Source organism: Bos javanicus, chromosome 7, assembly GCF_032452875.1.
Source record: "Bos javanicus breed banteng chromosome 7, ARS-OSU_banteng_1.0, whole genome shotgun sequence".
NCBI lineage: Eukaryota > Metazoa > Chordata > Mammalia > Artiodactyla > Bovidae > Bos > Bos javanicus.
The window spans coordinates 96,779,808-96,804,405 of record NC_083874.1 but is presented as its reverse complement, the minus strand read 5'-3'; the positions used below and the strand labels follow the sequence as shown (position 1 = coordinate 96,804,405).

Genomic DNA, 24,598 nt, shown 5'->3' with positions numbered 1-24,598 from the left:
CTGATATTTCTGTATGAGAAGAGTTGCTACTTATCAGAGTGTTGATAGAAAGGAAAAGCCATAGTACTGCTAATAAAATAACCAGAAAAATAGAAAACATAACTACCCCCAAAACATTAAAACATGACCTACCAGATAGTATTAGACTGTGGGAGAACAGAGAAATATGAGCCTTTATGAGTTTACTTCTAATGCTGCTTTCATATTAAACTTCTTTGTAAACACCAATATTATACCTCTAAGTTACTAGATTTCTTTTCACAATGATGTACTTCTTTTCATGTCGTCTCAAAATAAGCCACACCTCTGTCATACATGTTAGAATAATTTCCACAGTATCTCTTCCGAGTAATCAGGTAGATTTTGCCTAAAGGATTTCATAGAGGGAACTCACAGATGTTAGGTCAGCCTGCATTACTAAGAAGCTCATATCCCATATTCTTATAAAGCTATGGGTCTCTTGTGAAATTTAGAAAGTAAAGTAGAGAATCATACTGGTCCTTATAACCAGTGCAGAGATTACATGTCTGTATGAACAAAGACTGGAAACAAGAATTAATGAAATGAATAATGGATCAGATCAGATCAGATCAGATCAGTCGCTCAGTCGTGTCTGACTCTTTGTGACCCCATAAATCGCAGCATGCCAGGCCTCCCTGTCCATCACCAACTCCCAGAGTTCACTCAAACTCACATCCATCGAGTCAGTGATGCCATCCAGCCATCTCATCCTCTGTCGTCCCCTTCTCCTCTTGCCCCCAATCCCTCCCAGCATCAGAGTCTTTTCCAATGAGTCAACTCTTCGCATGACGTGGCCAAAGTACTGGAGTTTCAGCTTTAGCATCATTCCTTCCAAAGAAATCCTAGGGCTGATCTCCTTCAGAATGGACTGGTTGGATCTCCTTGCAGTCCAAGGGACTCTCAGGAGTCTTCTCCAACACCACAGTTCAAAAGCATCAATTCTTCAGCGCTCAGCCTTCTTCACAGTCCAACTCTCACATCCATACATGACCACAGGAAAAACCACAGCCTTGACTAGACGAAGCTTTGTTGGCAAAGTAATGTCTGTGCTTTTGAATATGCTATCTAGGTTGGTCATAACTTTTCTTCCAAGGAGTAAGCATCTTTTAATTTCATGGCTAAATTATTTTTATGAATTCTATTTAGAATTAATAACATTGACTATAGAAGAGGAAGAATGGTATTCTTTGTATTAAGTCAAATCTCTATCTCAATATCCAGTGCCTAAAACTCTACCTAGCACATAACACTCAGTAAAAATATCAGGAAAAAAAATCAGCAAAATATTTGAACAGATACTTTACAAAGAACCTAAGTAAATGACAAATAAGTACATCAAAAGATGCGTAGTGTAATTAGATATCAGGGAAAAGCAAATTAAAAACTTTAATGAGATACCAACACACATCTTGGACAAGGCAATGGCACCCCACTCCAGTACTCTTGCCTGGAATATTCCATGGATGGAGGAGCTTGGTAGGCTGTAGCCCATGGGGTCGCTAAGAGTCGGATACGACTGAGCGACTTCACTTTCACTTTTCACTTTCATGCATTGGAGAAGGAAATGGCAACCCACTCCAGTGTTCTTGCCTGGAGAATCCCAGGGATGGGGGAGCCTGGTGGGCTGCTGTTTATGGGGTTACACAGAGTTGGACATGACTGCAGTGACTTAGCAGCAACACACATCTATTAGAAAAATTTATTTCATATTGACAAAATGTTTGGAAGACATTTATATTACTAAAGTTTTATTCCATTCATTCTGATAGAAAACTGTATATTGTAGTATCTATTTGTTGAATATACTTCCTGCCCCTAAAATAAATAATACCAACTGATTTCAAGGCAGTGCTGAATACTATGCATAAAGCTATTGACGAGAAATCAAGCTACCTGATTCTAATCCTGGCTAAACCACTGTCTTTGTGCCACCAGAAAATGTGATGCAAATAATTAGAGCATCAATTCATGACACTGTGGAGTCATTCTAAATAAAATTCTATAATCTCTAAAATAATATTTTTCTTTTTTTTTCATTGATTTTAGTAGTGGACACACATACCAGTTTATTAAATACTTTTGCAATACTTTATTGAAAATGGAAAGCAAGATCTGAATTAAATGAGAGAATGTCAGCTCCATAATATATTTGTGTGTATGTGTGTGTGTGTGTATCTTCAGATTGTTGGGAGGATCATAAGAATTTTCTAGTTTTCAATGGCGCAGAATTGCCACGAAATTCAATTATCTCCCAGGACACAGTAGAAGCAAGGAGTAAAGGGGAAACAAGGAGTAAAGGAAATTCCACATGTTTGTGTCTTCCCATTGGCTAAACTGAAGGACATTAAGGATGGAACAGGGATCCTTAAAGCTGTAATGGGTAGTCCTTATTAAATTGTGTTTGAAGGCAATCCACAGATCACCATTCTTTCTCATTTGTTACTCAGGTGTAGATTATAGAAAATTTTTAAAGTTTATTTAAAAAAACTAGAAATGTGGCTATGGCTGGAAAAGATAAAAATGTTCCTTTTATTTAGTTTATAACTTTAATAAATGCCCATAGCACTAGCAGTTTCAAAGCCAAGAATTCGTACCTCTCCCTAAAGTCCATATTAAAAAATAGCATTGCATAAATATGTCATACAAATCCTTAAATATGATCATCAAATACAACAGTTAATATTTTAGCTATAAAAACACAAATGTACCTTTTCAAGTCCCTGTTTTGTATTTTACAGATCATAAAGTCAATTCCTTCTCCTAAGATGAGGTGAAGAATTAACGTCTTAAAGTACCTAACAAAATGCTACCTTGTAGGGAAAAATAGGACTTCACTATTTTATTTTTATTTTGTTTTAAAGTCAAATTCAACCTTAAATTTTTTTCTGCTCCTTTATGGTAGCGTGCTACTGTATATGAAGCATTCAACTCATACAACCACATGTACAAAAACACTAGTAAAATTAGTGAAATTAAGCATCTAATTAGAAAAAAATGATATGCTGAAGAGTAAGAAAATAAAAATAAGCTTTTTGACTTATAAATTCTGTATGGCACATGTTTATATTTTTTCCTTTGAGTAATTTGTAGTCTTTTTCATATTTTTTGCCTCAAAAAGAAAGCTCAGTAAAACAATTATGCATGCTTTATTAAGAATTTTATTTCTAAATAAGTCTATTTTTCATTGAACATTAAAGATATTTTAAAAATAAATAGCATGGTGTGAAAGAGGAGGATCAAAATCAATATGCAACCACAGAAGATGTCCAACTTTTTCTCTTGCATAAACTCTCCATTTGCCAAGGATAGATGTTCTTTAAAGAGGCAATTTTTCTCCAAAAAGATCAGAATATGCCCCATTTAAGCATTCTCTTATAAGCAATTTGTCTTTAACTTAGTGCATATTTAGAGTCTGTGGATGAAATAGATGGACAATGACTAACTGACTATAGTAACATATGCCTGCTTGACTGCAATCCATACTGTTCAGTAGAAACTTTGAGTGTGTATAAAAGGTGGGAATGGGACAAAAAACCTCCAGGAAAATTGGAGTGGGTCATTTATTCAGCTGACAAATAAATATCCCACTATAAATTACTATGAGTAGATTTCTATCAAAACCACTGCAGCCTTAAATTTCCCATAAAATCCAACTCAGTAGGTAGTTTCCATTCAAATAAAAAAAATCAGTATCCAGGTAAGTGGAAAATCTTGAAGGTTAAAATATGAACTCCATCCTTTCATGCCTTGGGAGAAAATCTGTATTTTTGCTGGCTGAAACAACAAACTAGAAGGGTGGGACAGAAAAATTGGGGCTTAATGACCTTTTATTATGACTAGCATTTTGTGCTCATTGGTCACTCTAACAAACTGAATTCAGTTTAAAAACTACAATGTAAAAAAGTAAATATCTGGGAATAGGTGCATTTTAAAGAAACTACGATTTATTTTTCTCCATCAAAAACTTAAATTAATTTCCAAGTTCTTTGGTATCGTGTCCTTAGTCTGTACTCCCCTTCTCTGTCCCTTTATCTCCCTAACTACATGGACTGTGGCATCTTATGGCTCATTTGTGTCTCTTGCCATTTCTTTTCACTATATTTGTCCATCATATTATTCCCCATGTGGCCTTATGCTAATATAAGAAGGCTTTAAATACAAGTGTTTTTAAATTAAGATAGTATATTTAGCCCACAAATTTTAACTTTAAAGTTCAATAAGAAAATGAGTCCTTCTGTGGTCTGCATTTAACTCAGTAATCAATACTCTTCGCAGTAAATCTATTAAGGAAGAAAATGCTTGAACAAGTTAATCCATATGTACATAATTAATTTTCAGCAAAGTCACCAAAGTAACTTGGTGAAGAAAGGAATGTCTTTTCAATAAATGATACTGCAACAATTGGATATGCATATAAAGGAAAATATGAATTTTAACCTATACCTCACAACATGTACAAAAATTAATGATTTGTCTGAGATCATAAACATAAAACATAAATTTATAAAGCTTTCAGGATGAAATATTCATTACCTGGGGGTAAATGTAGATATTTTAGGGCACAAAAGGTAAGATTCATAAAAGAAAAAAATAGATCAAAAGACACCATTAAAAAATTAAGCAAGCTTCAGATTGAAAGTATTTGTAAATATATCCCACATAAGATTTGTACCCAGAATATAGAAAGAACTCTCACCATCCAGTAATAAAAAAGACAATTCAATACCAATATGTAAATTTTAAACAGATGACATTGAGATACCCCTACACACACACTAAAGTGCCTAAAGATTAAAAGACTGACAATATCAAATATTGATGAGAATACAGAACAGTTGGAACTGTTATATATTTTTGATGGAAGTGCCAATGGTATAACCACTCTGGAAAATGTTTTGGTGATTACTTATAATTAACCAATTTAATGATGTAGCAATTATTCTCTCAGTTATTCCAGAGGGTTCAGGATGGGGAACACATGTATACCTGTGGTGGATTCATTTTGATATTTGGCAAAACTAATACAATTATGTAAAGTTTAAAAATAAAATAAAATTTTAAAAAAATTTAAAAAAAAAAGAAAAATATATGCCTACAAAAAAACTTGTACAACAAAAGAATTTAAGGTGTATCCCTGCCTGAAAGGACTTAGGTTCTGTAAATTTAGTTCTTCATTAATTCTCACAAATATTTACTAAGCACCTCCTATGACTGAATGACCGCAGGTAAAATGGAGAAACATAAATCAGGTTGTGAAGACCATAGGATTCAATCTAATTAGGAACTAGAAGTTTTCACATATAAAAAAATGTAATATAATGTCAAATGTGATCCAGCATCAAATAATCCAATAAAGACAAAATGCCAAAGAATAAAAATGATTAGCTAGGATATTTCTTTTTTTTTTTTTTTGATATTTCTAATTGTATAACTGATTTGCTAGATTTTCTCCATCATTCCAACATCCCACACAGAAATCTCAAGCACTAATTTCTAAGATCATCTCATTTGTATCTAAAACCAGAGAATTTTTAAGGTGTGAAGAGCCTCAAAAACCATCTATGTCTTCTTTGGAAAAAATGTGGATTTAGATCTACCACCCATTTTTAAATCGGGTTGTTTGTTTATTTGATATTAAGTTGTATGAACTTAATATATTTTAGATATTAACACATGTCAGTCATATATCATTTTCATTTTTTTCCCTTTCAGTAGGTTGTCTTGCATTTTGTCAATGGTTTCCTTTGTTAGACAAAAGCTTTGTTTACTATTGTTTTTATTTCCTTTGGGAGATAGATACAAAATAATATTGTTACAATTTATATCAAACAGTGTCCTGCCTGTCATCTTCTAAAAATTTTATGAATTCTGGTCTTAGTTCTTTAGTTCATCCTGAGTTTATTTTTGCATATGGTGTGAATAAATGTTCTAATTTCATTCTTTTACATGTCCAGTTTTCCCAGAATGTATTAAAGAGATTGTCTTTTCCCAAAAAAGTTGCCTCCTTTGTCACATATTAACTGACCAAGACTTTATTTTGGGGGGCTCCAAAATCACTGCAGATGGTGATTGCAGCCATGAAATTAAAAGACGCTTACTTCTTGGAAGGAAAGTTATGACCAACCTAGATAGCATGTTGAAAAGCAGAGATATTACTTTGTCAACAAAGGTCCATCTAGTCAAGGCTATGGTTTTTCCAGTGGCCGTGTATGGATGTGAGAGTTGGACTGTGAAGAAAGCTGAGTGCCAAAGAATTGATGCTTTTGAGCTGTGGTGGTGGAGAAGACTCTTGAGAGTCCCTTGGACTGCAAGGAGATCCAACCAGTCCATCCTAAAGGAGATTAGTCCTGGGTGTTCATTGGAGGGACTGATGTTGAAGCTGAAATGCCAATACTTTGGCCACCTCAGGCGAAAAGTTGACTCATTGGAAAAGACCCTGATGCTGGGAGGGATTGGGGGCAGGAGGAGAAGGGGATGATAGAGGATGAGATGGCTGGATGGCAGCACCAACTCGATGGACATGACTTTGAGTGAACTCCAAGAGTTGGTGATGGACAGGGAGGCCTGGCGTGCTGTGATTCATGGGGTCGCAAAAGTCAGACACGACTGAGCGACTGAACTAAACTGAACTGAACTGACCATATGTTTCTGGGTTTATTTCTGGGTTTTCAATTCTGTTCCATTGATCAATGTGTCAGATTTTGTGCCAGTACCATACTATTTTGAATACTGTAGTTTTGCAATATAGTCTGGATTTGGGGAGATTGATACCTCCAGCTTTGTTCCTTTTTCTCAATATTGCTTTGGGAATTCAGGGTCTTCTGTGGTTTGATATTAATTTTAGGATTGTTTGTTTCAGTTCTGTGAAAAATGTCATGGGTATTTTGATAAGGATCGTACTAAATCTAAAGACTGCTTTGGGTAATATAAACATTTTAACATGTTTTCCAATCCTTGAACGTGGAATATATTTCCATTTCTTTGCATCATTTTTAATTTCCTCCATCAATATTTTATAGTTTTCAGAGTATAGCTATATGGATAATAACTAAACATGATATCACTAAATATGAGAAATGTATTTCCTTTATTTAATTTAAGTTTTATTACTCCTACCCTTGGCTAAGTTTATTCCTAGGTGTTTTATTCTTTTTGATGCATTTTAAGTGGGATTTGTTATTTTCTGTTTCTGATAGTTGATTGTTGGTATACAGAAAAGCAGCAGATTTCTGTAAATTATCTTGTGTCTTGCAACTTTACTGAATTCATTTATTAATTCTAATAGTTTTTTGGTGGAGACTTTAGGATTTTCTGTATATAGTATCATGCCATATCTAACAGTGACTGTTTCATTTCTTCCTTTCCAGTTTAGACAGCTTTACTTTTTCTTCTCTAATTGCTGTGGCCAGGGCTTCCATTATTATGTTAAGTAGATGTGGCATGAGTGTTCAGCCTTGTCTTGCTCCTGATTTTAGAGGAAAAGCTTTAAGCTTCTCACCCTTGAGTATGATCTTGTGAATTTGTCATAACTGGCCTTTATTATGTTGAGATATGTTCCCTCTATACAAATTTTGATGAGAGTTTTTACCACTATATTTTGCTCAAAGTGTGTTACTCAGAGAGAAGTCAATATGCCTAGAGTTAAGTAATGCAAAAGTTTTCTACAAAACTGTGAGAAAATCAGCTGTTTAAATATCTGACTCGGACTTTTTGATTTACTGGTAGATGCATTTGTAGTTTTAAATCCTAGAGGCCTGCTTTACTATAACAGCAGATCTAAAAGCTAAAAGAAAAGGTACACTTAGGCATCTCCATGTGTATCTGTACCACCAAACAAAATTGAATTCTTTGAGTTTGCCATCATTGGGTCTTCAGGATAATTTGCTTTAAATAATCTTGCTTGGATTTAGTTAGGAATTATTCCTTTTGGAATTGAAAGATGATATTTGTTCAAAATCACATTTTAAGGATTTATATAAAATTTTTCAAAGAGCTTTCTTTCTCATGTAACAATTTTTAGCTGGCCTGGAACCATTTGTTGTCTTGGTTCATTATCCTGGACTGAAGAGTGGCTATTAATTGATTTTCAACAGGGAGAATGTCAGTCATGTAATTTACTTTCTGTATTTGATTAATCTAAAGCAAGACTGATAGTAGGCTAACACTCAGGCCACAAGGATAGAGTTAGATGATGACTCCCCACCTTCCTGCCTGGAGATAGTTTGAGCCTGGATTCTTCCTACAAAGTACTACAATTAGAGTTGTAAACAACTGTATATAAGCAACAGAATAACTATATATGGATAATTATAATAACTATTCAATATTATATATGGATAATATTTAAAAATAATTAAAAGTTAGTTGCTTAGTCATGTCCACTCTTTGAGACCCCATGGACTGTATTTCACCAGCCTCCTCTATCCATGGAATTCTCTAAGCTAGAATACTGGAGTGGGTAGCCATTCCCTTCTCTAGGGGATCTTCCCAACCCAGGGATCAAACCCAGATCTTCTGCATTGCAGGCAGATTCTTTATTGTCTGAGCCACCAGAGAAGCCCCATGTATGGACAATAGACAAATATAAAATGACTAAATATGAAAAATGTATTTTCTTTAGTTAATTTAAGTTTTATTACTACTAAATGACTTTCAGTTTTAAGTTTTATTCTTGGATTGTACAATAAATCTACTGGGAGAAACCTATGAAAATTGTACACATTAAATGGCAAGATGACATTTTTTAATATTTCTGTATTACTGAAACAATTGTGTGAAAAATAAAAATCACTTCACATTTTAGTATTTGTGTGAGTCATATAAAAGTTATTTAATTTTTCAAATTCAATAATGGAATAGAATATGAAGAAAAATGAGTATCAAGTTAAATTTGACCAATTGGAATTAATTATTTATAAAATATTGGGCATAATTTTTTCAAGTATCTATTTTTACAAATATATTTACATATACAAACACTCACAAAACTAGATATAGATAGTACAGTAGCATGATTTGTTAATCAAGTTTGTTGTGACCTTAAAATTTAGCTCTATATCATCTTTATAATAACTGCACAGTATTTCACTCTAAGAGTTTATTTATTAATTTATTTTTCTGTTGATGGATATTTAATTTATTTCCACTTTTAGATTTATAACCAATATTGCAAAATATTTAGTTACATATCCATTGTGCTTTTGCCCAATTATGTATTAGAAATTAATACCTGGAAGTATAATGATGAAATCAAAATATTGAAACATGTCTCTCCAGAAACTCGTAACAGATTAAGCACATTCAAACACCACTTTCCCAGTATCCTTAATAATGCTAGGGATTATAATTTCAGCACTAGTCTCTAGTTAACAACACTGCTGGGACCAGTTTTACACTGCAATGATCATTTTAGTTGGTATCATACAGAAAATAATTAGACAATTGTACCTCCATTGCTAACCTACCCATAAATGTTGTTTTTCAAATGTCAGGGCAAGGTTTCATCACTAAATTATCCAATCTGAATGTTTTGCTTATATTTGGACATCCTCCATGGGTGGGGGATTATTTTTACCAAATATATATGAATTAACATAACCATGGAAGGAAAGTTATGACCAATCTAGATAGCATATTCAAAAGCAGAGACATTACTTTGCCAACAAAAGTTCGTCTAGTCAAGGCTATGGTTTTTCCTATGGTCATGTATGGATGTGAGAGTTGGACTGTGAAGAAGGCTGAGGGCTGAAGAATTGATGCTTTTGAACTGTGGTGTTGGAGAAGACTCTTGAGAGTCCCTTGGACTGCAAGGAGATCCAACCAGTCCATTCTGAAGGAGATCAGCCCTGGGATTTCTTTGCAAGGAATGATGCTAAAGCTGAAACTCCAATACTTTGGCCACGTCATGCGAAGAGTTGACTCATTGGAAAAGACTCTGATGCTGGGAGGGATTGGGAGCAAGAGGAGAAGGGGACGACAGAGGATGAGATGGCTGGATGGCATCACTGACTCAATGGACGTGGGTCTCAGTGAACTCTGGGAGTTGGTGATGGACAGGGAGGCCTGGAGTGCTGCGATTCATGGGGTCGCAAAGAGTCGGACACGACTGAGAGACTGAACTGAACTAAACTGAATTGAACATAACCATGCTGTCAGTGGTGCGTTAACAAAAATGATTATAAATTGTTAATTGCTAACTATACTAACTTCACATCACCATAGAGATGTGAAAGGAATAGAGAAAAAGCAAAAATAAAAAGTTTAATCAATGACTAGTAACTGAGTTCATATGAAATGCTAGAATGAACTATCAGTGTAAGCCTGTGAGTGGGTATCATTCCTACAAGAAAAAAAGAAAATCACAAAAAAACAATTCTAACACTGTAATAGTGATAGGAGTAAAGGGATAGAGAATCACTATAAATGTTGATTTAAGAAAGGTCTACTTCCTGCCCCCTGGTTGCATTCCCAAGGTAGTAAAGCCTTGCTACAGTTCAGTCTTTAATTTTTGGACCTAATATTGACCACCCTGCTAACTGGTAAAGATTTTCACTATCCTTATCAAAACGTTAAACATCAGTATCCACAATAAAATAGTCGTTTTCCTCTTGAGATGCTTTCCCCTTCTGCCATCCTGGAGAGATGAGACAGTGCAGGGTCCACTCCCAGTCATTTGAAGGCCCTGTCCTTCTCTCTTTATTCATTAGGGATTTTTCCTTTGTGGGCCGAGATCAAATGGTCTGGCATCTGTCAAGGTTGGTTATTTTTCTGGAACTTTCAAGAATTGAGACTTTCTAACCTTCAAAACCTCCCCTCTACACACATATATATTTTCAATATTTTCTACTTGCAACTGTTTTATAATGGGCATGAAGATCCTTTTATTGAAAACTGTTTTCCATCCTTGCAAATCTGGAATGAAATGTCTAAACTGGCTCTGACCTCAGTACAAGAACAAGCTCCCTCTTTCCTATTTTTTGTTTTTGGTGATGTGATGAGATCTAAAGCTTACCTGTCAGCTTTACACATTGAAAAAGATAGAATAAGAAATTTGGCTGCATTGTATTTAAGGTTTTAATATGTTTACCTGAATTAAGCTTCTCATTTAGAACAATTAAGTGTTCTACATTAAGGTTTGAAACTAAGCCATTGGCCCTTGTTCATCTGTTTTTCCCTTAACTACTTTGTATAATGAGCAACCAAGATGTGTTTCTTAGGTTCTTATTCATTATACAAAAGCATCTTAAAGTTACCTTTTTGTTAAGTAGCATTATTTTATCATGTTAAGCAAGAATAATGCACAGGAAATATTCAGAGACAAACTCCTTAGTAAAAAGTGAGTTTCCAGTATTGAGAGAGATCCCTAGGGTTTCTGAAAACTAGCCAAGTAGACTAGTCAAGCCAAGTAGACTCCACCTCTCTTAGAGTCCATGGGAGGAAGCAATGTTTAGCTAGAATCAGGCTTCGTTCGGGAATGTTGCAAGATAGCAGAGTCCAAAGAAAATCAAGCTTCAGAGTGTTAATATTCTTACTTTTAGTTTGTTGGTGTCAGGCACTGGCAGGTGATGCTAAACTGGCTGCTTTCATATTCTTCATAGTTAACTTAGTTTGAACAACTGAATTCAGGATCAAGAAAGTCCATAATAGGACCAATCTCTGGGGAATGGCAGCTCTTGTTCAGAGTTTATCTGTGTGCCCCAAGGGGTGCCCGTGAGTTGGCTCCAATTCTCTAGGTATTGGTCTCTGGAAATTTGTCCCTCCAAGATTTTCTTATACTTCATTAAGATAGTCTGTACCTTTGAAATGCCTGACTCAATACACCACTGGATATGTTAATCAAAAGGAGAAAGGGATGAGGTGCTGGGCAAATAATGAGAAACAAAGTCTAAGACCCATGGACCTCATGACCTTGTCTCTGAAGCAGAAAATGTATACTGCTGAGTGAGTTGCTATTACTTATGGCAAAACCAAAATACTTCCCTATATTTAGAAGCTCTACTGTTATATTTTGGACTTCAGTCTTAAAGTCACTGAAAGATATAAGAACTATGAAAATATAAGTCTTCCCCTGTGCTTTTTTATTCTTTTTTATTCTTCTTTTTTATACTAATTCTGGTCTCTGACTATGTAGGAAGCCAATGTGGTAAAGTAGAAAATTAAAAAGAAAAAAAACCTGGATCAACCTTAAGGAATCTGGAAAATATCTCGACTGCGGACCTGGATTTGGAGCAATTGTGATATCCGTAAGCCACAGTTTGTTCATTTATAAAGAAAAACCATGAGTGTTTGTTGTGAAAATAATCCAAAGACAGTAATTTAAGCAGTTACAGGATATATATATGTGTGTGTGTGTGTGTGTGTGTGTATTATATATATATATATATATATATATAAATGATAAATGAATCACACAGTTTTTGCTAGGAAAGAAATTACAATACCATTGTTTTGGTGATATATTTGTATGCGGCTATAAATAGATGGGGAAACAGTGGAAACAGTGTCAGACTTTATTTTCTGGGCTCCAAAATCACTGCAGATGGTGACTGCAGCCATGAAATTAAAAGATGCTTACTCCTTGGAAGGAAAGTTATGACCAACCTAGATAGCATATTCAAAAGCACAGACATTACTTTGCCAACAAAGGTTCATCTAGTCAAGGCTATGGTTTTTCCTGTGGTCATGTATGGATGTGAGAGTTGAACTGTGAAGAACACTGAGCACTGAAAACTTGATGCTTTTGAACTGTGGTGTTGGAGAAGACTCTTGAGAGTCCCTTGGACTGCAAGGAGATCCAACCAGTCCATTCTGAAGAAGATCAGCCCTGGGATTTCTTTGGAAGGAATGATGCTAAAGCTGAAACTCCAGTACTTTGGCCACGTCATGCGAAGAGTTGACTCATTGGAAAAGACTCTGATGCTGGGAGGGATTGGGGGCAGGAGGAGAAGGGGACAACAGAGGATGAGATGGCTGGATGGCATCACTGACTTGATGGACGTGAGTCTCAGTGAACTCCAGGAGTTGGTGATGGACAGGGAGGCCTGGCGTGCTGCAATTCATGGGGTCGCAAAGAGTCGGACACGACTGAGTGACTGATCTGATCTGATCTGATAAAATACTATCATCTTTGCTGTTTTGTTTTATGAGTACTGAGAAAATGTGGTCATATCTAGAAAAATAAATATGTTTATATACCACAACCCACTTTATCTTGCAGAAGTATACTGAAAATCAACCAACAGCTATATGCAGAGGGTTTTTGTACTTATATCAATAAATAATTCCTTATATAGAAAAGCATTATCAAATATGAATAATTATGAAAGTGAAATAATCTGCAAGAGATGTATTTAATATTGTAGAAGACTGTGAGGACAGAACAATATCAAAACCAATTATTTTGGGGTGACACAAAAGAATTAGTGTAGTAAAAGTGGCACCCATAAAAAAGGCCAAAATATCCATTCAATTGCCAAAAGAGATATGGAAATATCACAACAGTAAGAGATTTAGGTCATTCACATAATTAACTATCAGGACTACAGCTCAAGAATTAAGTAAATATAGTCATCAGAAAAATTATGACACTACACTGAAAAGTACATTCAAAATGTAAGATGAACTGCATGACTACTTCTGCTTCCTTCTAAAACCTCACAAAAGTGATACTAAAATGATTATTTAAAAAGACAAATTACCAAAAAAGAGAACAGGATAAGATGTGATGACAATAGTATTTTTAAACCTAGAAAGCAGAGGGTCAAGAGACAAATGGTGAGTTGAGAAAAAGGAAGGCTAAGCTTACAGAATTCAGGCAAATTGCTATAAATGAGCATGGTGGTTACCTCTATGCAGAGGTGACTGATGAGCGAGGAGCAAGAGGGAATTTTCTAGGGTGATGATACATTATACATGTGGGGTATGGTTACACAGATACTTCTTTTTACAAAATTCATAGGGCTATCCATGCAAAATCTATGCAGTTTCTTAAATATAAATGTTCAGTTCAGTCACTCAGTCATGTCCTACTCTTCGTGACCCCATGAACCGCAGCATGCCAAACCTCCCTGTCCATCACCAACTCCCAAAGTCCACCCAAACTCATGTCCACCAAGTCGGTGACTCCATCCAACCATCTCATCTTCTGTCATCCCCTTCTCCTCCTGCCCTCAATCTTTCCCAGCATCAGGGTCTTTTCAAATGAGTCAGCTCTTCATATCAGGTAGCCAAAGTGTTGGAGTTTCAGCTTCAACCTCAGTGCTACCAATGAACATGCAGGATGGATTTCCTTTAGGATGGACTGGTTGGATCTCCTTGCAGTCCAAGGGACTCTCAAGAGTCTTCTCCAACACCACAGTTCAAAAGCATCAATTCTTCGGCACTCAGCTTTCTTTATAGTCCAACACTCACATCCATACATGACTACTAGAATAACCATAACCTTGACTAAACGGACCTTTGTTGACAAAGTAATGTCTCTGCTTTTTAATATGCTGTCTAGGTTGGTCATAACTTTAATATAAATGTTATAGCAATAAAAAAGAGAGGATATAAAGAAAATAATTAAGAAAATACATGAATTGTACTGGTTCCTTTCTCTCTTCACCAAGAAGCTTGTACTACCAAGATAGGAAACTGGTGACTACTTTCTGAAAAAACTGACCAACCTAAAAGGAAATAACAGTTTTAAAGATTCTCCTAATGAAGCCACTATTCAGAAAAACCCATAAGTCTCACCCTGTGCACATGTCATCTTGCCTACTTTTCTGTTTCTCATTCTTTAATAAGAGTAAATATTTCACAATATTCAGATATTGGAAAAGACCTCTAACAAAATATATATAGAAAAAAAATAAAGCAAAGCACACAAATGGATAAACAAAGTTGCAAGAAAATACACCTTACAAAGAACACAACACATTTTCTTATTAAAAATATTTAGGGCTAGAAGTGTCAGGCAATTATAATTCTGTATCTGTAAAACAAGAAGTATTTGCTATAAATGTTGTGAAAAGTAGCATACAATGAACAAATGGTGCTCTTGGAAATTAAATATATGATAGATATTTAAAATATGGAAAATAAATCTGAAGGATAAAATTTACCAAAGAAACCATTAAATAAAATTTAAAATGTATAGAAAAAAGTTAGTGAAAATAAATGGCTTGAACTCATCTTTGAAGCATGGAAATATATAACTAATAAGTATTATATACATATTATATGTCAAAAACATAAGCAGGTTTTGCCTATATTGTTTAATTATATCAACAACCCTGTAGAAGAAATATTTTAAGAATATACATGCATAATCACATAGCAAGTAAGTGAGAGAAGCAGAATTTTATCAGAGCTGAAGAAATCTACTCAAATACATGTGTATAAATTCAGGTTCTCCACTGTATGTGATATCATCCCCTACCCAGAAAAAAACTTTCCTTTCTATATAAAGAGGGAAAACTGAGAAGGTTAAGGCCTTATTTTTTGTTATATGTAGGAAAGAACATTTGACCTGATAAAATTTAGTTTTGTTAATATTGCATTTATTTTGGAATCACAAACTATTGAGCCATCACGGGTCCTATGACACAGGAAAAAATAATGACCAGACTGTAGAGATTCTAAAATGCCAGACTAAGGAAAGCATCATCCTGTAGTTACTTCAAAGTCACTTGAGCAATTATATTGCAAACAAAATCTTTTAAAATTAAATGTATTGTAAATGAATGTTCAAGAACACATACTTTGAAATGGTCATTTAGGTTGATTAATAGAAGGTAAGAGTTAGTGAATATGTGCCACTTATAGGAAGTTAAGTTCTTAACTAATCAACCCAATTTTACTAGGATGGTTTTAAAATTAAAATCTTAAAAACTGACAAAAATAAGCATTGGCAAGAACATTAAATGACTGGAATTCTCTGGGAATATAAAATGGAAAACTGCTTGAAAATTTATTTGGCAATATATATTTCTCCCAGGAGCATATTGGATACCTTCTGACCTGGGTGGGGGGTCATCTTCTGGTGTCATATTTTTTTGCCTTTTAATACTGTTCATGGGGTTCTCGTGGCAAAATTACTGGAATGGTTTGTCATTCCCTCCTCCAGTGAACCACATTTTATGAGAAGCACTTAACTACAACCCATCCGTCCTGAGTGGTCCTACGTGACATGGCTCATGGCTTCACTAAGTTATGTAAGACCCTTTGCCACAACAAGGCTGCTATCCATGAAGAGGATGATTCTGTTTAGTAAAGTTAAATAGAGAAAACAAATATATAGTGATAGAACTAAAAATACTAGTTGTATTTTAGGTGATAATGACTGAAATGGATCATAAAAATTCTTTCATCTTAACATTTGTGCACTTCGTAGTATATATGTCATACACAAATAAACACATTTCTTAAAAGATAATATTCCACTGCTATATGAGTCACCTGTGAAGAAGTAGAAGAGGGATAAATAATGGATGTACCCCAGTATATAGCTTTTTAATTGTCTTCTTTCATTGTCAGTGTCTGTCAGTGGTAAATTTTGAATAATCCAGACTGTAGATGACTATTTCTGGTAATAGCTCTACGTTTCTGAAAGCTTCTCTGAACACAGTGAATAAGAGTTCTATACCAAAGGCCAATGAAGAAGATAAACCGAAGTGTTCAGATCATCACACACTATGGGTGAACTGAAATCAACCCCCAAAATAGAGATTTTCTGCACACATAGACCTTCCATTTCCTCATTCATTTTGATAACTTTATATTATGCACCTCCATTCAATTAACTTTGTGTTTAATATAACAAGACATTTGGGTCACAAGCCTTTATATACCCTCTATGTTTCCATAGGCTGACAGAAGAAGTGAATATTAAGACAGGTATACTGCAAATGGAATAGTTCAAACTAATGACATGCTCTACCCATGGAAAGATTAAATGACATTCAGGGAGGCTATATGTTACCTAAATACCCAGTGTGTCTGATTTGAAGTACTCCACACTTACTTTCTTGAAAGGTTCTTTAAATTACACTTTATTTCATTCATCTAACCAAGACTATTTCCACTCCCTCAAATAACAACTTTTCTTATTCAAGTTTCTCAAAAGAAGACTGTGGTCATTAATTCCTAAAATCTGGTTTGTATATACATCAATTCAGTTCAGTTGCTCAGTATAAATTCATAAAATCAAGGCAACATAATGATATTCCCCTAAGGATAAATATTTTCAATGTAGAAGATTGTAATTAACAATGAAATCATGCACACCATATTCCTTTGGTATAAAAGACCCTTTATTTTAGGCAATGACTGTGACTTTTTGAGGATATTTTTATATCGTTACATTTATTTGGAAAAAGACAAAGTTGACTAATGGATATTGGTCCCCAATATTTTTTTGATTATTCTACTTCTTAGCTAAAACTAAAATGTAGGAGTTACTGCACAATACTCCATGAGGACTTCCTTATCTATTACCCAAGTTCTGAAAAGATATGGAATATCTTATTTAATGGAGACATTTATTGACTAGTTTATGTATTTAGTTCCCTTCAAAACTCAGCACAGGCATATCTTGTTTTATTGTGCTTCATTTCATTGTGCTTTGCAGATACTGTGCTTTGTAATTTTGGGCGAATTCTGGCAACTCTGCATTGAGCAAATCTGTTGGTTTCATTTTTTTCAACAGCATTTTCTGATTTCTTGTTTCTGAATCACAATTAGATAAATCTCACATTTCAAACTTATTGTATTTGTTAAGGTGATCTGTTATCAGTGGTCCTTGACGCTATTCTTATTTTGGGAGTGCCACAAACCCCATCCAGAAGGCAAACTTAATCAATAAATGTTGTATGTGTTCTGGCTGTTTCACTGAGCAGCTTTTCTTCTCTCTCCTTCTCCTCAGGCCTCCCTGTTCTCCAAGAGATGACAGGTTGTTTTTTTTTTTTCCACACTCCTAAAATAATAACTTTTAATATCAAATATCCACACAGCATTCAAATAACCAATTGTCAAAACAGAGACACAGAAATAGAGAATGGATGCCAGGGAGAAGGGGAGGCAGGTGAACTGGGAGATTTGGATTAGCACACACATACTACTATGTATGTTGTTGTTAAAGCACCAAGTTGTGTCTGACTGTCGACACAATTTTTAAATTAGGCCAGTTAATAACCCTACAATGACTTCTAAGTATTCAAAATGAAAGGAAGACTCACACATCTCTCATTTTAAATCAAAAGCTAGAAAAAAGAATGTGTAATTAGGGGGACTCCCCTGGTGGTCCAGTGGATAAGACTCAGAGCTCCCAATGCAGGAGGCCTGGGTTTGATCCCTGGCCTGGGAACCAAGAGTTCAAATGCTGAAACTACAGATCCCAAGTGCTGCAACAAAGATGGAAGATCCCACATGCCGCAACTATGACCCAGTGCAGCAAAGTAATAAATAAATAAACTTTAAAAAAAAAAAAAAAGCTAGAAAAAAAAAAAAATTAAGCTTAGTGAAGAAAGTATGTTGAAAAGTAAGATAGGCTGAAAACTAGGCCTCTCGCCCAGTTAGACAAGTGGTGAATGCAAAGGAAAAGTTCTTGAAGAAAATTAAAAGTACTTCTCCAGCACAGAACACATGCATAATATGAAACTGAAACAGCCTGATTGCTTATCGGGAGAAAGTTTTAATAGAAGATTAAATCAGCCATAGGATTCCCTTAAGTCAAAGCTTAAGTCTAACTCACTTTAATTCTATGAAGGTTGAAAGAGAGGAAACTCAAAAGAAAATATAAGAATTTGAAAATATCAGAAATTGATTCATGTGGTTTAAGAAAAGAAGCCATCTCCATAGCATCAAAGTGCAAGATGAACCTAGCAAATGCTGATGTAGAAACTGTAAGCATGTTATCCAGAAGATCTAGCTAAGATCATTAATGAACATGACTATGCTAAACAACAAATTGGAAGAACATGCCATCTAGGCTTTTCACAGCTAGAGAGGAGAAGTCAATGTCTAGCTTCAAAATTACAAAGAACAAATTGACTCTCTTGTTGAGGGTAATGTGAGTTAAAGTTGAAGTCAATGCTCATTTACCATTCCTGAAAATCCTAGGCTAAATCTACTCAGGCTGTGCTCTATAAATGGAACAACAAAGCCTAGATAATAGCATGTCTCTTTATAATATGATTTAATATAAATATTTAAGCCCATTTTGAGACCTACTACTCAAAAAAAAAAGAAAAAAAAGACTTCTTTCAAAATATCACTGCTCACTTGTCAGTGCACCTGGTCAGCCAAGAGCTCTGGTGGAGACGAAAATGAGATTCATGCTCTCATACCTGCTAACACAACATCCATTCTGCAGCCCATGGATCAAGGTGTACTTTAATTTTCAAGTTCATTCTTTAAGAAGCACATTCTGTAAGGCCATAGCTGCCATCAATAGAGATTCCTCTGATGGATCTTGGCAAAGTTAATTGAAAACCTTCTGGAAAGGATTCTAGATGCCATTGAGAACATTCATGAGAAGAGGTCAAAATATTAACATTAACAAGAGGCTGGAAGAAGTTGATCCAACTCTTACGAATGACTGTGAGGAGTTCAAGACTTCAGTGGAGGAGGTAACTGCACATGTGATAGAAATAACAGAAGAGCTAGAATTAAAGGTGGAGCCTGAAGATGTGGCTGAATTGCTGCAAAGTTGTGATAAAATTTTAATGAGTGAGGAGCTGCTTCTTATGGATGAGCAAAGAAAATTGCTTCTTGAAATGACATCTAATTCTGATGAAGATGCTGGAAAAACCGTTTTTAATTCAAACAAAGGGTTTAGAACATCATACAAGCTTAGTTGATAAAGCAGTGGCAGTGTTTGAAAGGACTGATTTCCATTTTGGAACAAGTTCTACTATGAGAAAAATGCTGTTAAATAGCCTTACATGCTATAGAGAAATCGCTCATAAAAGATGTAGCAACCTTCATTGTCTTACTTTGAGAAATTAACATAGCCACCCAACCCTCAACAACCACTACTCTAATCAGTCAGCAGCCACCAACAAAGTAAGTCCTTCCATAAGCAAAAAGATTAAAACTTGCAGAAGGCTCAAATAATAGTTAGCAGATTTTAGCAATAAAGTATGTTTTAGTTAAGATACGCATATTGATTTTTTTAGTTATAATGCTATTGCATACAATAGACTACAGTATAGTATAAACATAACTTTTATATGCACCAAAAATTCTTGTGACTTCCTTCATTGTAATATTCACTTCATTGTGGTGATCTGGAGCTGAACCAGCAATATCTGAGATACACCTATATTAGTTAAGCTCTCTTAAAAAATGTATATTTTTACTGCTATTGTCTTTCTTTAAGCTGAGAATACTGTGAAGTTGGGGTTCACTGTAAAAATCCACATTCTGTAAAAGACTTGGTACTTTGTTCAATTAAAGATAAACAGGTATTTTAAGTAAGTATAAATAAGGTGATTTGTCCAACAGCTTTCAAGTTGTATGTTACACTGAAAGCAATTTCTTGTCTGATGTGGTCAAGGTCTTAAAAAATAGATTCTCTAAAAGGCAATGCAAAAAGCAAACTCGTACAAATTTTCTTTCTTAAAACGTTAAATTCATTAACTAGTACAACATGGACATGTCCGTAGGTCACATACTGTTGAAAATAGTTTTCTCATTTAGCCCATAAAGCATACACATCCATGCATTTTACGTACACAGTGTTTCATCAAATAAACTGCACATTCATTAAAAATATCTGGCCACCAACAGTTATATCATTTGAAAGAACATATTTTAGATATATACAGTCTATTTCAATATTTTTAGAAGTTTATACTATATACATTCTGGAAAAAATATTATTTTGAAAATTTCATTGCTCTTAATTTTATAATTCACATATTTTTTAGATAAACTATTTCTGGAATATTAGTTTCTCATAAATCATAAAAAATATGTCCCATGTACTATAAAACCTAAAAATAAAAGATTTAAAAAGAGTAGGAGTAATAAATTCCCTCCCTCACCATTGCAAGCCAGTAAATCTTAGGCGAAAAAATATTGATAATAACACAAAATAAAATATTGTAAATATTTATATTTAAAAAAAATTATGTATCAAATATAAAGCCCATTAATTTATTTGATAAATAGTTTTCTTTTCCATCCAAGTTTAGGAAAAGATCATTTAAGCTATTCATTTTTTTCAGTTATCAATATTAAACTTAAAATTTTTATAAGTAAAACATGTAATTCAAAGAGAGAGAAACTAGACTGGAAAGATTATTACTTAACTCAGGATTTAATTCAAACAAATTAAAATAATGAGATGTCAGATGTTTTTCAATTGACAAAAATTAAAAATAATCTAGAGATCCAGCCTAAGTAATAGGGCATGGGGATTTTCATACATTGCTGGTGGGAATGTAAATTGGTATCTTTCCAAAAGCTATTTGGCCAGTACATTTTTGTTCGTTAAATCACATGTTTTCTCATACGAAGAACAACTGGTAGTTATGTTTCAGAGAAATTTTCCTAAAGTTATGCAGTGGACTTAATTGGCAGGATTTTCATCATGGACTGTAAACAGAACAAAGAAAGTCAATCTATGTGAACATTTAACAACAGAAAATTGGTTATGTTAGCTATAAAACACATTAAGCAACTAAGTAAATAAGGGGGCAGAATTCTGCAGAGTATACAAAGTACTAATACATCATTAAGAAAAAAAGCAGTAGAAGAGAAACACATACAGTATAAAAACACTACATTGCAAAAAAATTAAAATTATATATGTATCATTATGCATTTATTTAGTAACTGCTGTGACAAATAGCTATGTGTCTATATAAACTGATAAATCAACTGGAAGGGCAGCTACTGATGGTTTAACAATGGTCACTTTGCAGAGAGATGAATACAGGGGGCATTATTTTCACCTTTAATTTTTACTTATAACTTTTTTAAATAAATGGAATTATTTTGTAGTAAAAAATAACATTTCACTTCAAAATAAATCAATGAAAGAATTACAGATATTTCACTTTTATAGAGGACATGTCTTATTAAAATATGACATCTTAAATGTGTGGGTTCATGTATTATTATGCCAAAACAAATATATTTCTGAAAACATAGAAATAAGAATGCTCCCTGTAATATTTCATTAGTTTTAAAAATTGCTCCTTTCTGCATTCCAAATGTTTTATACATGTTCTTATTAATCATCTTATTATACCTTTATGGTAAGTAGATGGTAAAAGCTATTCAAAATCACTCACTGCAGAACAGAATAATTAGATAATTAGGACATGTGTGAACATGAAGTACACACTAGGTTAGGGAAGCACAAATAATTGCCACAAAGAACTACGACAAAATTGTCAGCTTTTTATATCTACTAGCAAAATGTTATAAGCAATGGATCCAAGACATTTTTTTGCTTTTCCAGCAATATAGGCACCTTGGGAGGGGAGTCCATTAACAGTTTCCTGCAGTGTGTGAAAAGGGAGAGGGGGAACTTCAACCCATTTCTTTTAAAATAATTATGTTTTCAAGGACTATAATGTAGTATTGGCTCACTAAGAACTGGGAAAATATCCAAACACACAAGTCTGCCTCTCTTGACTTTCAGATTACCCAAATACAATGAAAAGCTAAAGAAAAGGTAAGGGGAAAAAAAAAGACATGGAACTCTCCAATGCTCTGAGAAAATTCTACATGTGGTTTGGAATTAAAGGTCATTACTTTCCAAAGTGGCTTTTCACAACAAAATAAATAACATTGAATATCTACATCTTTCATTCTGCCTGTCTCTGTCTCTATCTCTGTCTCTCCTAACTCTTTCATTTTATTCTATGCAAAAGGACAAACATGTATTCTAGATACATGATGAAGTATTCCTTTCTGGGTGAATGCTGCTGGCCTAGAGTGTCCAGAAAGAGTAGGTGATTAACTTTTCATTGTAAGCTCATCTTCTCAATATCTAGGACAATGGTTTTTTCAAAGTTAGCAGGGTTTGGTTCCATTTTTCAATAATGCTTTTCTGAAAAACAAATGATTAGATTGCTTTAAATCTATATCAAGAATTAAATAATTTTAAAATTGTTAAAGAATCCAAAATTCTTTAGAGAACTTATAAGACTAAAGAAAACACATGCATCTTTGGAATAAAAAATATTTATAGAAAGAAGTCATATAGGACTGAAATTCAGGTATTAATTTTATTTAAATTGAAGTTATTCTGTTATTTACCCTTAAAGAGGAAAAAATAAACAAACTAGAAACAAAATGAACCTTCCTCAATCTGGTAAAGAGCATCAACAAATAAACTTCAGTAACATTGTAATTGAAGTGAAAGACTGAAAGCTTTACTTTTAAGATTAAGAAAAGACAATGATGTCTGCCCTCACCACTTCAATTCAACATTATTAAAGGTTATAGATGATCACTCAGCTAGAGCCAGACACCCTGGAACGGGAAGTCAAGTGGGCCTTAGGAAGCATCACTACAAACAAAGCTAGTGGAGGTGATGGAATTCCAGTTGAGCTATTTCAAATCCTAAAAAATGATGCTGTGAAAGTGTTACACTCATTCTGCCAGCAAATTTGGAAAACTCAGCAGTGGCCACAGGACTGGAAAACGTCAGTTTTCAATCCAATCCCAAAGAAATGCATTGCCAAAGAATGCTCAAACTACTGCACAATCGCACTCATCTCACATGCTAGCAAATTAATGCTCAAAATTCTTCAAGCCAGGCTTCAACAATACATGAACTGTGAACTTCCAGATGTTCAAGCTGGTTTTAGAAAAGGCAGAGGAACCAGAAATCAAATTGCCAACATCCGCTGGATCATCGAAAAAGCAAGAGAGTTCCAGAAAAACATCTACTTCTGCTTTATTGACTATGCCAAAGCCTTTGACTGTGTGGATCACAATAAACTGTAGAAAATTATGAAAGAGATGGGAATACCAGACCACCTGACCTAGCTCCTGAAAAGTCTGTATGTAGTTCGGGAGGCAACAGTTAGAACTGGATTTGGAACAACAGATTGGTTCCAAATCAGGAAAGAAGTACATCAAGGCTGTATATTGTCACTGTGCTTATTCAACTTACATGCAGAGTACATCATGTGAAACACCAGGCTGGATGAAGCACAAACTGGAATCAACATTGCTGGGAGAAATATCAATAACCTCAGATATGCAGATGACACCACCCTTATGGCAGAAAGTGAAAAGGAACTAAAGAGCCTCTTGATGAAAGTGAAAGTGGAGAGTGAAAAAGTTGGCTTAAAACTCAACATTCAGAAAACTAAGATCATGTCATCCAGTCCCATCACTTCGTGGCAAATAGATGGGGAAACAGTGACAGACTTTATCTTTGGGGGCTCCAAAATCACTGCAGATGGTGACTTCAGCCATGAAATTAAAAGATGCTTGTTCTTTGGAAGAAAAGCTATGACCAACCTAGACAGCATATTAAAAAGCAGAGACATTATTTTGCCAACAAAGGTCCATCTACTCAAAACTGGTTTTTCTGGTAGTCAAGTATGGATATGAGTGTTGGAGTATA

At 34.5% G+C, this 24,598-nt stretch overlaps 1 pseudogene; it reads left to right on the top strand.

The window, feature by feature from the left end:
• The first annotated feature begins 18,875 nt into the window (after nt 1–18,875).
• Nucleotides 18,876–20,125, top strand: LOC133252165 (tigger transposable element-derived protein 1-like; annotated as a pseudogene).
• Nucleotides 20,126–24,598: the final 4,473 nt, after the last annotated feature.